We start from the raw sequence: 15,555 nt of genomic DNA, 5'->3' as shown, positions 1-15,555 counted from the left end.
GGCAGCAGAGCGCCCAGCGTGCAAGGAGGGAAGGAGAAGCGCTGCTGGATGGAAATCAGGTTTGACCCTTTATCAAGGAGTCCTCGGGCAGGCAAAGCCCTGCTGCCCGCTCCAGGAGCAGCGCCGGCTGAGGTTCTGCTTTCTGCCCGTTTTCACCCCAAACTTCCCACTCGGGTTCGCTCAATTAGAGATCGGGGGGGACTTTTCCACCTGGTTTCTCCCCAGCATTTGCACGTGGGCTGATTTCTTGGAGGCATTAGCGATCTTCGGAGGTCTCGTTCCCCTTTGGTTTATCTTTACAACACGGTCGGAGCATTTCGAGTACAATTTGCAATGGAAATGGTTGCAACCGTGGCTTTCAAAGTGATATCAAGATTCCTATTCTTTGACAATTTTACACATAAAATTCGGTGTGATATTTTATATCCTAATAAAGCAAGGGGAACGGTGTTATTTTAAAGGAAAAGATCGATTTATTTACCAGCTCCTCTCAGCTCTCCATGACTGTATTTGAAATTATTAAATACGCTTATTAGTTTGCAGCTATTCTGATATTATATTCTTGATGGGATCCGTTTCATATTTATGCCATCTGGAATCTGAAAAAGCTTTGGAATAGATCTTAACCGTCTGTAATTTTTTTAAAGCAATTGAATTTGAGGTCATCCTCACAAAATAGAGGGGAAAAAAAAGCAACCTCAAAACCAACACAAACCCCAAAGCAGTTTGAAGGGGGAAAAATTGGAACTACTTAAAGACGTAACATTTGGAAATAATCAATTGTTGAAAAATTGAGTTCTGGCTCTGGAAGGGAGCCCAGCCCTTTGGTGTCTGATTTTGGCAATATTTCTGGGAAGAAAAATCAAATAAAGGCAAATATTTTGACCTTTTCTTTCTTTCTCCCTTCACCGATAGATGCTCCTTTCCCACCCCACGGGCAGCCCCCGAAGCTCGGGGGGACATAGGGGAGAATATTTCCCTCCCTGGTGCTTGGAGGGCTGGAATCTGTACTTCATAGCACGTTGCTCTTGGATCCTTTGAACAAATCAGCTGGCATGGGAACAGACAGCACGGCCTGGCTCCTCTTCTCTCCTTTTATCCTTGTCTATTGCTCCTGGCCGAGCCCCTGTGCTGCAATCGCTGCAGCACATTTTTGACCCCCCTCTTCAGGGTGCAATGTGGAGCGACCTCAAACTTGAAGCATTTTGTTGGACCCGGTTCTCTTTATCCCTGCACTTCAGGTCTCCCCTCCCAGGGTTTGTTTGGCCAAAGGCTTCTTCCCTACCTTTCAGTTTCCCTTTGAGGAACCAGGAGGGCTGAGCACCCTGGACAGACAAACCTGAAACCTCCACTTCGGGGCTCTCCCTCCCTTTCTCCAAAATATGGTGTTGAAACTCCAGCAGGTTCCCCAAAGGCTGCAGCTCCTTTGGAATATGCCCCTCTTTAAGCCCCCTCCCCCTGCCCTCCTCAGAGGAGGGCTGAAACTCCAGAAGGGGCCCATTCTGCCCCCACTGCTGCCTCCAGGAAAGGAAGAGGTCTGGTTGGGGTCTGTATGGCTTTGGCTGCAGAGCAGAAGCCCGAGGAAATCGGAGGCAATGTGGCCTGGGTACAGCTTATGAAGCAAATGATCCTGTCTTGGAGCAGGGAGAGAAAATATAAGCACTCATCTGCTACTGCAAATAGAGACTTTAGCACATCCTCAACCTGGAAACAGCCCCGTAAATACTGCTGGGTATCCACGTCTGTGTTGTCTCTGCGTACAGCCCAGCTCTTCGAGTGCTATTCCTTTAAATATGGCAAAATGTGCATCTCTGCACATGTACCCCCCTATGTGTGTGTGAGTGGCTGCACATCCATCCTGCACAGAGTCCCACCCCACTGGAGCAGTACTTTTGCCTGAGCACATATCCCTTTTTGGCAGCGAGCACCCATCACTGCACACCCCAGGGATTAATTCAGTGTTCCCCAGGTTCCTGTTCAGCTAAAGCAAATAATTTCAGCTGCTGTGGGATAAAAGAGAATAAAAACTGCTCTGTGCGCAGCTTGTTGTACTTCTGATGTTCCATTCATTAAGAGCTGTTCCTTTCCTCTGAGCTTTCCCACTTGGACCTGACTGTGGGTCCAGTAGGCAGCCTGCAAAAGGTACGGTCATGTGGATGGTGGGGATAAGCCAGATTTTAGGTGGAACCAGGAATATTTTAGGGATATTCTCATCTCAAAAATGTGCGTGGGACCGGGATCCCCCTGAGGGAGGTGAATCCAGGTGGGAACTCAGCAAGACCAGGAGCAGCTCTCCCACAACATGCTGCTGCCAGGGCAGCTGGGCATAGGGCAGCCTGCAGGTGGGAACCTCACACCATAAACCTACAGATGAGACTGTTCAGATGCTGAGGATCTCTGTGAGGCAGCACTAGGGCTCTGGCCATCCTCATAGCAGCTGGTGAAGCCCTTCCTGCCTCTTCTCCACTGCACACAATGGGTGATCATCTATTCCAGCCCCTCTGGTAATTCAGAGATTTTTCCAGACAGAAGACTTTTAACTTTTGGACAAAGCCATCAACATAACAATCTCTACAGTGCTGGATGTGATTCGTGCCTTACATTCAGAAAAGTGTCCCTGAGCTCAATAGGATGGAGCACATATCACAGCGAGATGGGTGGTGGCTCCTCCAGGACCAAGCTGGGCACAGAGGTGTGCAGAGCAGCAGGATGGTAGCTGAGGTCCTCAACCCCTGCAGTGCCCATTGCAATGGGAATTACGTTTCCTGATATTCGTGGCAAAACGTTTGGATAAAGGTCTTCAGAGCAGACAAAACATTGGGGATCTGAGCAGAGCACATCCACCGGGCAGCCCCGCTGTGGAAACGTCACTCGGGTCGCAGTCAGTGGGAATTTGGGACAGTGCTTTTTTGGGGATGCTTTTTATTTATCTATTTACTGTTCTCATCTGCTCTGCTAGGAGAGATTTGTGCACAATCAAAAAGCGGCCGGGCGGCTCACATGGGCTCCTTCTGCCTTCCTAAGCACGGTGATGGGACCGTCCAAAGGGAGCCACCCCCGGCACAGGGCTGGGTGGGCTCCGTGTCCCCTGGATGGAGGCCACAGCAAACCCTCTGGGAGACATTCGCGTCCTCCCCCCTCCTCAGCTCCTGCATCCCAGCGCTCAGCACGAGGTGGGAACAGCAATAGGGAAGGACGGGGATCTCTGTGCTCCGGGGTGGGGGGGTTTCAAAGGTCACCTCTCCCCCCGCTCCGCCCCGTTCCTCATTCCCGACCGCCGCCGTTGGGCGGAGAGGAGGCTGAGGGTGGGGACGCGGACCCCGCCTCGCCGGGGGCTCCTGGGGACCTGAGCAGCTTTAGGACTCGATGAATGCCCAAACCCAGATCCAGGTAGCACTCAGTCCTTTCAGCGTTCAATTCACGGCTTCCCACGGTTTGATGCTGCTGGGATTGTCCAGCTGAGGTCGAGTTCATTTGGGTTGGGAAATGAATGAGAAGCTGTGAATCAAATAAACACCCAAACAGCATTTGCCAGAATGGGGGGAAGATAAAAAGCCGACTATCAGCCGATGGGTCGGGGAATTGTTTGCTTACAGGAAGTGCCAGACTGCATTAAATTCCGTGCTTGAATACAATGGAGGGATTGTCGGTTTACGAGCTGCACACGGTCGGATGCTGATGTTCCGTACTGCAGAATCCTAACTCCGGAGACCGCATTACTCGAATCCTTCATTCGAGATCTCTTTTCTTCCCCTCGTTTCTATCTGAGTGGAGAAGACAGGGGCTCCCCTTCCCCTCCCCACCCCCCCAATCCCCGCTCCCTCCCCTTCCCCGTTGGAGGATCCCAATTCAGAGCCCCACAGGTGTCGGCACACGGGGGGAAGCCGGGTCCGGACGGCAGAAGTAATTCCCATCAATTAGAAAATAATTGCTTTGGGATTGGAGACATCGCGGCTGGAAAGATCCCTGCAGTAACAGCTAAAACAAAAGTTAATTGCTTCTTTCTCCACGTCTTTGCTAAAGAAGTGCGGTCGCTGAACTGGAGTCAGCAGTGGCACAGGGGCGCCTTTCTCCGTTAGTTGTGATATTCACTGCTCTTCACGCCCTCCCCATGCATACGAGAGGCGGCAGAACAGCGCAGAGCCGACCCAGCTCACATCCGTAACACGAACAGAAATGCCCCCAAATCTCTTTCCTTCGTTTTTTTTTCCCAACAAGTGAAGAAATCCCTCAACATTTCTCCTCGGCCGTTTCAATGCACGATCACACCCACGGCGGAGGGTTCTGCTGCAAAACGTGCAGACCGAGAATCACCACGACCAACTTTCCATCGGATTTCACTTCTTCAGTGCTGCAGAACGATGGGACCCCGACCCGGAGAGCCGTGAGCCCATTCCCACCCGGATTTCCCCCCCTCCCAACTCGCTGCCTTTGCCGACGTCGCCAAGAAAGCAAATTATCCAACCCACAAACACGTATTTTCTCTCTCCGTTAACGCAGCGGATAGGAAAGGTTTCTTTTTTCCCCCTCCTTTAGTTAAATAGTACAGAAAAAAACGAACAAACAGCAGCACAAAAACGAAACAAACCATGAGAAAAACTGACAACGCAGTTCCGAGATAACACCGCAAAGCGGAGAAATAATTCCAGCACTGATTAATAATTTTATTTATTTTTTAATTCATCACCTCTAATCTTCATTTTTTTCCCCCGCTTGCTCTCTGTGCTGCCCGAATTACACCGCTGCCCCTGAACAGGAGGGAAGCTTTCCTCCACCCTCCTTCTCTGTAACCTTTCGACGTTACCTGTTTTCAAGTTGTCCGAGGAAAACGGATCGTTTTTCTTCCCTCTTTATGGCACCTCCGGCTCTGGGGTTCCCCCTCTGAGCTCCTGGAGCCCCCTCTGCGCCGTCCGACCCCCCCATGGCTCCGGGAGGTGCCCGCAGTGCGCATCGCCCCGCCGCTATTACAACCCGCCCTCTCCCGAGGACTGATCAGGGGACGGATTTCCCCTCCGCAAAGGCAGCTGCTTCGGTTTACCTCCATTATCCGGATTATGGAAAGTGAACCCAAAGTGAAGACGCCCCTTTATGATGGGGAGGGGTCCCGCTGCAGTGCGAGATCGCCTATTTTGCTATTGCTGCTCAAGGAGATCCGGTAAATAGATTTGCTGCCAGCACTCAATAACCTCTCTTTTTTTTTTCCCCTCCAGAAACTGCGGTTTTTCTCTGAGATCGCTGAAGGACCTGAGGAGAAGGATTTCGGTGTCTTTAGGGTGGATTTGGAGCCCGGACCTCACCAGGAAGTGCAGAACAGGTAAAGCTGCCCCCCATCTCCAGGCACCTCTGGGGTTCAGGGGTTCCCACAAAGTGCCATTACTTCAAGGAGAGGTTTGTTTGCAAGCGACTCAGACGAGAGCACTTCAGTGTCTCACCTGTGCCTTATTTTGCTTTCATTTCCTCCCCCATACCCCATAATGTTATCCTGGAGAAGCCTATAGGGTTCAGATCCTTGAGATCCTGGAGATGAAGGGAGGGGAGAGACCCCAAACTTTCCCCATTGAATCATTCACACCATCAAGAAACCTTACAAGAAATGAAACAATGCATTTCCCAGCAACATTTCCCAACCTGATGTATATCCTTTCACCTCTTAATTTCGAGGCAATCTCTCCATCTTCTCGTCGTCCAGCAAAGAGAATCCATTTTCTTTCCCTAATTCAAGCAGTCAGGATGTAAAAAGCAAAAAAGCAGATTACAGCATAATCAATAATAATAATAATAATAATAAAAGACAACAGCTGCATGATTAAAATTAAAATGATCTTTCCTTGCTCCCCAAATCCAGCTCAACCAGAAGCATCTCTCAGTGCCTCCCTGCTCGGTGTCAGTGCAATGTTTGGAGCTGTCTACTTACCATGATTCCCACTCAAAACATTCCTCATTTTCACAGCTGATAACTTTTTGTATTCTTAAAAGCCCGGACGTTGAAATACTCAGACCCAAAACCCCCCAAGGAGCTGCAGTTCTGCTCTGCTGAGCTCCAAGCACACAGCTATACCCACCTCAGCTCTCCACCTCCTCCAGTTCCACCTCACCTCTCTTTGGGGAACCTCTCCTGGGGCATTTTGGTGCTCTCCAGCTGTGCTCTTCTTTCTCGTTTTAGTTAATCCCCATCAGTGTTCGTTGATGCTTAGCAATGCAGCCAGGGGTAGCTTTTATTTCCGAAGCACAGCACGGGAAAAACAGTGTCCCAAATCCAGAGTGATTCACTGCCACAGAAGAAAGTTCCTCAAAACACATTCTCATTCATTCCTTTCAACAAATTTCCTCCCAACATTTCCCAGACCCATTTCTACACAGCAAAAGAGGCAGAGAATGTACACTTGCACTTACCACCAGGGACTTGATTTAGCCACTCATTTTCTTCCCATTTCCAGGATATCACGGATTTTCCAGTACCTGTGCCCAAATCATTTTGTGTTCACCATCTGGACAGGCAGACCCGGCTTCTCCCTCCTTGTGTAGTGGGTACACCACACCAGGCAGAGCACTCGTCTGGCAGATGGCTGCCAATTAATTGTGCTTTCCCCACCGTCATTATGTACAACTTCTGCTGCTGACAAGTCACGTACGGTGAGGCACCAGGCAGTGCAGGCTCCTTGCATGGATGCCAGAGCCAATAAATGCTTCTTGGTCCTCGGTGGTTGTCAGCAATGTCACCACCCGTGTGACTTGATGTAATAACATATTGCTGCATCCAGGTCCCAGCAATTACTGTGCCAGCGGTGGCTTCATAGTTTCCATTCATTGTTAGATGTGTCAGAAGCACTACGGATTGTTGCTTAAGAAATTAAGAAGCAAACACTTTATCCTCCTGACTGTAATAATCTCATCTTCTGAGGTTTTGTTTTGCTGTTTGTAGGTGACACCTTTTCCTCGTGCAATAACATTTGGTATCCAGATAGAGGATTTTTATCCTGAACGGGTCTCCCTATCCCTTATACTCTTGGGTGTAAAACCCTGGGGATTTTGGGCCAAGGCTGCTGTAGTGCCTCTCTGGGCTGTGCTGTAGGGAAGGACATCTAGAATAGTGTCAGCAGAAAGGAGTCGGAGCCCTCCATGGGCCACGTCCCTCCCTGTCTCCGTTAGGACATAAATCTTCAGTTATGCGCCGTAATGAAAGAATCCGTGCCATATGCACTGGAACTAATTAAATCTGAATCTCGTTCTCAACGCAGGGGATGCGCCCTGGGAGAAGTGCAGCTCCTCCACGCACACAGGAGGAGGGGAACGTCTTCCTCCGGGCTGCCAGCTGGAGTGACACGGCCCTGAAAAACGCTGAGCAAATGTTTTGGCTCCTGGGCTGCTCTCAGCCTCGCATTCTGCTTTTGTTCCCACTGCTGCTCGTTGAAGCAGATCTCCAAACTAAATGTGAAGGAGCCCAAATGGGCTCAACGTACCACAGCCTTCAGGGAAGCAGGAGAAATGGATGTTGGGGCTCGTTATGCAGATAGCTCCTGAATCAAGGCTACCAGAGGACAAATATTATCTGAAAAGCAATATGTGTGGAAACTGATGCAATTTTCACATGCCGATAATCACTTCAACCTCATTTTGCGTGATTACATTATTGCAAAGGGATTATGTGCTATTGAAACTCAAGATATCCTCCAGCCTAGATCGTTTCTCAGAGCCTTCAGCTGACAGTATTGCTGTCCATAATAATTATAGCTCATGATCATCTTGCTTTGCCCAGCTGTTATTGATATAACTCATCAGCTAGACGACGTTCTGAGATCACACTGATAAACTGAAAGCTGCGTGCATACAAAATATGATGGAGTGAAAAATAATAAGCCCGCTACAGTGAATGATCATAACAAAGCAATAGTCCCATGCAGTGAGACATGAAAACCTTCAAGGAAGGGAAATTTATTAGAATTGTTTCCAAAATACACAGTTCAAAGTGGGCAGAACAACAGAAGCTGGGATTGTCTCAGCAAGGAGCCAATAAAGACCGGAGGAATGGAGGAGATGCTATTTGAGGTTCTTACATGATGGCATATCCCGACCATATTAACCACTCACATCTCAGCTCCTGAGGACAAGAGGCACCAAAGAGGGCTGAGAACCCCTGTGTACTTTATAGCTAATGGCTGGAACAGGCTGTGTGCTCACGGAAGGACCTTCCTGCAGAAAAACCCCTTTCCCTATAATTTCTCTAGCTCTCATTTCTCAGGAATTAGATGACAAAATGGCTTTTGCTTCCTTCCTCTCCCCATTTGACTTCCGTGTGGGAAGCACTCCCAAGACAGCCCTATCCTCCCCCCTTCAAATAGCAGTGGGGAAGCAGCACGCGTATCAGTGCAGGAGCTGATATGCAAAGCACTTCACAGGCAGATGCAGTGCAGGCAGCTGAACCTGTGCTTGCCCTTAGCTGAAGGGCAGTGTCGAAACTTCATTTTCTTTTTGATTAACCCTCGGATTAAGTAATTTAAAAGGAAGGAAAGTGGTTCTGCTGAGTGACACTAATTTCAGTCTGATTCATTTTACAATGTTGTAAAAACAATTATGTGCCTGGCACCCTCCAGAACATTGAGCACTGCTCAGTAACCATCAGATCTACTGAGATGAAACTGATGCAGCTTGTTAGAGCAGAAACTTATTGAAAATGTGCTTTGCAGCCAGAGCAAGTGGACAGTGGCTTATTTTTTTTTTTTTTGTAGTACGACCTCGGCTGGTTTTCCTCCTCTTAAATAAAGAGGTGCAGTTCTCAGATCTCAAGGATCCGCTATCCTGGTCAAACTCACTGGTCAGCACCCTGATGGACCCTCGAAATTCCAGTTCTCCTGCTTTGATTTGCTGTTTCCTGACTATGATTACAATGCTGGCCATTTTAATCCCTACACCGATACTCTAATTGGTCAGAACAAGGCTGTAGAGATGAATGTTATGGGATCTCCCACTGCCTAAGAGTCAGTAAGGGCTGACACTACTGAGGGGCATCTTTGCTGTCTGATCCGGCCCTGTGCCATTGATTGTCAGAGCAGGAACCAAGACCAGGTTGAAGCTATCAAAATTGTCTACACCACAGTGGAGAGAACAAACAATTTGGTTCTGTTCCTCACTCTGTGGGTCACAGAGGATGTTAGTGAGAAATCCAGACACAGAGGTGGTCTTCTGCCAATTAACACCACGTTCCATGCCTCAGTTTCCCTACCCACCATACTGACATAACAATCTTTTCCCAATCCATCAGTGGTGCTTTGTACATATGGTGTTTCTAACATGCCTTGCTTTAGTTCTGCCTGGACATTCAGTTCCAGAACTAAAGGACAAAAGGAAGAGATACTAATTACCTTGATAACTGTCCCTCAAGCTTGCTCTACATGGCCGTTATTCAGCATGCATTTAGTTATAATACTGAACTGATCCTTCTCCGTTTTCCTTTACACCCAAATGTTTTTCCAGTCATTTGTACCGTATTTCCATATAGGAAACAGAACATCACTGATGTGAGTAGCCTCGTTCGTAACCAAGCTTCTATTAAAATATATTAAAAGATTAATATTTTACGGATACCTTGCATTGGAATGGCCTTCCTTGAAACACAGACTCATCTGTCTCCCAAGGAGAAACAGCTCATATCAGTGGCTGCTTCAAAATGGGATTGATGGTGTAGACTAAATTCGTTCCTGATGAAATGGAGATCATCCACTCAGTCTATGTTACAGAGTTAACCAGTGTTAAAAATTAAGTAAAAAAAGTGAGGATGAAGCACTGATTATTGCTTCGTGCTACTGTTCTGCAGAGCTAATACAAAGCAGTAAGCTCTGGACAATGGATGAAGATCAAGCTGAATGGGACACTGAGTGAGATGCTGAACGAGGTTGTATTTGTTCATTTGCTGGTAGAAGAAACTTGAAGCCAGAGCCTTAAACCCATCCTTTTATCACGGCAGGTGTTGTAAGTTCTTTGGACAAGGACAGCACCTCCTTATCTGTCTGCAAAGGATGCATAACATAAAATTATTAATGAGTAAAACAGACTTCCTTGTTCTTGACAGGCTACAAACATCTGAAACTTTTCAATGACAGATCTAGGCATAACTCCAACAGAACCATGTGTTACACCTCTTATCTTTGAGCCCTGCTCCATCACTCACCCACTCACCTTATGGCAGTTTTCAGGATAACCGGAGGAGCCGTAGTGAGTATTAATAAGAATAATCAACATTTTTGTTAATACACAGTAAATGAATGTCAGTGTACCGAAATCACTCTAGAAGAAGAAATCACCCTATGAAATGAAGCAATCTGTCAGACACAAGAGGTCTTTTTGCCTCTAATCAGATGAAAACTAGGCCAAGGAAGGGCATGTGTGAGGAGCTGAGTGCTCTCTTAACAGAGTTAAGTGCAAAATGAATGACTCTCAATGGAGCAATATAAACAACGAGCCTTGCCAAGCCCCCAGACTTCCAGGATCACAGTTGAGATTCCTCATTTTGGCCTCTTCCATCATTTCATTTCTGTGAGCCTGAAAAGTGAAACCCTGGTATATCGCATTAATGTATTTGTATTCATATCAATCACAGCATCAATGAAGACTAATAGATGTGGTGCTGGAGATGTCTGATTTTGTCAGTCCAACAGCTCAGCAGAGTGCAGGTTTGCTGGGAAGGAAATGCTGTGATCAGCAATTTAATAGTGTGCCTATACTACAGAACAAAGCTTTAAACAACCCAGCTTCCATTCTAGAAGTACGGCCATGACCAAGCACGTGCACCATCAGTCCTCAATGAAATAAAGTCAATGTAGCTCAGCTATCACTACACAAGGATGTTGCTGAATTAAATTGCTGCTCCATGCTGTAAAGCTGCATGGAGAGTGTGTACCATTGCTCCTAAAGGCATCACAGTCTGAGAATGACTACTGCATTTACAGCTGTAGGACTGCAGAATGGATGCATGCTTTCAAAGTGGACTGAGAGCATCTGAGGAAAGGCAGCAAACCCATCCCTTCAGGCTCACGACACTTCTCCCACAGATTCCATTACACCTGCTCTTGGTGCTACTGAACAACCTGTCTATCAACACAATCCATCCTGATTTCAATTTACTGCCATAGTCAGGGTTGGATATTCCTCAGTTTTGCTGCTGGTTTCACCAAGGATTGCTTAACAGCCACTTCTGCTGGAAAAGATGCCTTCTTCTCCTATCTTATCCTTATCCTATCCTCATCCAGTGCATCCTTGGTGTTTGTCAAGCCACCATCACCAACAAAAAGCAGTGACACCAGCTGGTTTTTTAATTTGGCAAAGAGAAAACTAATCATTGACATGCTCAGTTTGAAATCATGGCCTGAGACTGAATGTAGAGTTGACGCCAATCTAGTACCGACTAGGAGTAGAAGAGGAGGAACTGCCATTAACTTGCTGTCCTCTGAGAGCCACAGGCTACACTCTCCTTACCAAGTACATTCCACAGAGGGTAATAGCTAAATCTGAAATAATTATGCATGCAAGGAACTTGAAAGAAACTGTCCACAAAGGTGGGGACTCCTGCAGGCCGGAGATGCTCCATGCATGCTCCCAGAGCTGTTTTCCCACCGATTCAGTGTAGTCTATCCCCCTCTGCCGGCCACCCATGAACCATCCATTATCTGGGAGCTGCAGAAAATCCGAAGCCCCAACAATTAGAAATCGGTGTTAAAAAAAAGAGATGGGTGGCAGCAAGCAACAGGCTGAAGAAGAGAGATGAGTTAATACAGAGTCACGTTACAAGATCAAGAAGACATCTCCATATGGCAGAAGAGGTAAATACAACCCTCTCTGAGAGTAGTTCTGAAATGTTGACTTCTTTTTACTTCTTACCACCAGCGACTTCTCTGCAGAATTAACACTGTTCTGGTTAATGGAATAATTTGTCAGATGCATGCATACATTATCTGTAAATGAATGAACAAGATGCCGGGTTAGAAAGGTATTAGCCTCCTCTCTTCTTCTCTACATGATCCTGGTCACACTGCATAATGTACAGAGCATCTTAATTAAGCACAGAAGATTTAATGGCACTGAATATGATCAGCTCTATACTGATCCCATTACTCTAAAGAACCCAATAAATGAGGCTCAACAGCTTCAATTTCACTTCACTGCAATCTCATCAGCATTCCAATTCCATCACTTCTGAGAAATCAGCAGTTTCAATTGAATATAGCCCTCTTTCTCAGTCAGGTCCCATTCTACAACTACTTATTAGCAGAGCTAATTCCATGTTAGAATGATCCAGAACTACACAGCAGAACCTTTTCCAGCCATCAGCTAAGCCAGGACTTCTTTCCATAAAGAAGTAGAAGAAAAAATATCTTAGCATGGAGGCAAATCTTCCTTCCAGCATTTCTGTTTCTTTACCTTTAATTGTACCAAAATTATGCTGCAAGTCAATTAGATATGTATTTATGGTAATATAATAACACCCAAAACCTGTTTTCAGCTTAGATACCAAAAATATAACTACCTACTACAAAAAGAGCTAAAATATTTCATGCAGGCTTTTATTCATGGAACTGAGGTTCTGCACATAGGGATTACTAACATTTATGGAGTGCTCAGAGATTCCCAGATGAGGAAACTTTGGACAAGCAAACCACAACGTTTTCTCTGTCCAGTTTCTATGTGTTGGGTTGTCATGAACGTCTGCTAATGGAGTTCTTTACTTATGAAGCTGTTATGCAAAGGCTCAGAGTATGCTGAAATAGCAAAATGTGTAAGGTCCTCATTATAGACAAATATCCTCAGAGGATCACAAGATGTCATCAGCACATAAACTTGCAGATCGAACTTGGGTCTACCAATTATAAAAGTCTGGGATGGAGAATGTGAAGCCAATTTGCTTCTAAACTTGCTTGAAACACATGAACCACAAAGGTAACTCATTAACCTATAGAGCAAAGGTTATATGCCCAGTTAATGTCTCTACTGAACCCGTTCCTACAGTAGATATTTTTCCATTTAAGATACAGTAAATGTCTACTGCTGGGCTGTATGACCCAAACACTGATTAGACAGAGCCCACAGCACAGGAGGTGAAACCAGATGATCTTTAAGGTCCCTTCTGACCTATGCCATTCTCTTGTCCTATGATTCTATGACTGCCTACTTTCTTTTTCAATAAGCCAGAGTCTGCATGTGCCCTCCCCTCCATCTCTTACTGCTTTGACTTTCATTCTTTCCTGGGAACACTCCCTAAGAAATAACAACGAGGTCAATACAAAGTCAAATTTATCCCCCAAAATAAAGTGTATCCAAAGGTCCACAACAAACCAGAGTAAATTAAGGTTCTAAAATTATCAGAAATTCACAAAACTAGATATTTGCTGAGGTTTTTATATTAGACTTCATCAGGAACATGACTCCAAATGTCAACCGAAACACTTTGATGAGACAATTGTAAGGAGCAGGACAATAGGGCCGAGGTGGACTCATGAAAAATGAGTATTGTTTAAAGGCTCATTCACTCATGAGGGAAAAAGTTTTCCTTGTCCAATGAGTCCGAATGGCCTGAATTCTTGTCAAGGTGATTCCACCTCAAAATATTAGAAGCCATTTCTGAACGAGAGTTTACGCAGCGACATGTAAAGTAGATATTTTTCCTTTTGACAGCAATGAATTCTTTTGATAGTGATGAATCTGAAGAAAATGACCAGTGAATGCTATTTATGGCTGACTGACCACATCAAAGCAAGGCTAAACTGGATATTAAAACAGTAGCTCAGTGACAGAACAGCAATCTTGAAACATGGAATGGAAGGGTTACCCTTGAGATGTATTGCTGGCAGATCTTACCCTGCCCAGGTTTTATGTCCTCAGGTTTGGCGATGAAGATGCCTCTTCCCTGACAGTCACAGTCCACTTTACAGATATAAGTCCTGTGTTTCCTTGATATGCTATCAGGCTGCAAATCATCACCACTGCGGGGAGGGAAACAGAATAGGGAGACCCTTCAGAAGTTATCAAAGGCTTGCACTAAAGCTGCTTTCCAAGGTAGACTTTCTAGATGTGATTTTTCAATCTTTTGCAATAATTTTGCAATAACTGTAATAAGTAAATGTAACATCTGGCTAATTTTCTGGGTAATTAAGTCAGGAAAAAAAAAAAGAGGTATTTTGATCTTCATCTCTTTAATTGCAAAAAATAATAAAGAGACCATCATATGTATGCAGGCTAAGCAGCTCATGCTTCTAAAGGCTCGATCATCACTTCCATTCACCAAGCTGTTGAGACAGCATAACCTGTCCAACGTGCTGCCCTCTCCTCATCATCTCTCGCTCGCTGCCCATAAGTTTCAGGAGAACAAAGAGTTGTCATCTCAGACTTTGCCCTCTGCGTGAGATGCAGCATCTCCTTTCAGTCAGACCTCAGCAATAAAGTGAGGAGGGTTGCTTTAGCTTGCTGCAGATGCATTATTTACAACCCGCCTGTTTTAGATGGCAATCTGGGCCATTGGTCATAAAGGACGACCAAACAGGCCAACCATTTCTTGCTGCTTCAGAAGCCACCAACAACTGCCCGAACAAACAGTCCCATTGATATTTCCGATGAGTGGTGAAAAACAGATTCCTGGAACACAAGACTGAATAATGCTTTGTTTAAGTTGGGAACGGAGCCATTTGTAGTGCTTCTTCGTGTGCTGCACTCGAGGCACGAATCCAGAAAGTACTGGCAAGAGCTCACTGACATATTAAGTTTTGACTTCTTGCCTAACTTCAGTCATTAAGAGAGAAATATGTATCATGATCACAAGCAAGCCCTTTACAGAGATTAAACATTAGGAATAGTGAACGCTTGCAAAGAGCAAGTGTTAGAACAACAGGGGACACTCCGGGGCAATAAACAAAGACTTTGCCTAATGACAGGTAGCATATGTCTGAACAAACTGTAGCAAGGGGGAAATTCCAGGACAGCCTGCCAAGCTCTGCACAACCAGACACGGCTTTCAAATGAGATTTGGAAGTCATGTCATGACCCTCGTGCAAACATCCATAGACTTGCCCTTCAGGGACGGATTACACCACAGTTATTTTGGCTCCTCTGAGCCCAAAGGCTGTGTGGATGCTCTCCCACTGCTCCATCCTCACTGGCGCCAATTGGAGACCCATTCACGAGGAGCTTGTTTTGCAAGGCCTCTGTACTGGTGGCGCAGGTGAGCTAACACCTGCAAGGGACGGGGCGCTGGGAGCAGCATTCGAAGGCGACGGCTCACCAGAAGGCGTGGAGGAACCGCTGAACGAAGTCATCTCGAGCCTCCAGGGACCCCCGGGAGCCCCGAACCCGCGACGCGAAGCCTCAGCGCGGCCCACAGCAGCGCCACCTCCCGGCCAGGTGAGTGCCCTTAGCGGCGAGCCCCTATCCCCACCCTCGCGCCTTCTGATTGGACAAAACGACAAGCACCACCCCCTTCTTTCCACGCCCCCTTATTAACATATTGCCGCTCCATTGGGCCGAGCGGCCAGAAACGCTTGTGACTGGATAAAAACAGCGAAGGGGCGGGGCAAG

The 15,555-nt window shown here is 46.4% G+C and overlaps 1 long non-coding RNA gene across 1 annotated transcript; it reads right to left on the bottom strand.

Annotated features, from left to right (window-relative positions):
- Positions 1 to 4,693: 4,693 nt before the first annotated feature.
- LOC121107683 lies at positions 4,694 to 15,383 on the bottom strand. Its single transcript, XR_005841969.2, has 3 exons — positions 15,263 to 15,383; positions 6,394 to 13,970; positions 4,694 to 6,269 (listed from the first exon to the last, which is right to left on the bottom strand). It is a non-coding gene; the product is annotated as an uncharacterized LOC121107683 (long non-coding RNA).
- Positions 15,384 to 15,555: the final 172 nt, after the last annotated feature.

The sequence above is a fragment of the Gallus gallus genome, chromosome 27 (assembly GCF_016699485.2).
Source record: "Gallus gallus isolate bGalGal1 chromosome 27, bGalGal1.mat.broiler.GRCg7b, whole genome shotgun sequence".
Taxonomy (NCBI): Eukaryota; Metazoa; Chordata; class Aves; order Galliformes; family Phasianidae; genus Gallus; species Gallus gallus.
This window is presented reverse-complemented; position numbering and strand designations above follow the sequence as displayed.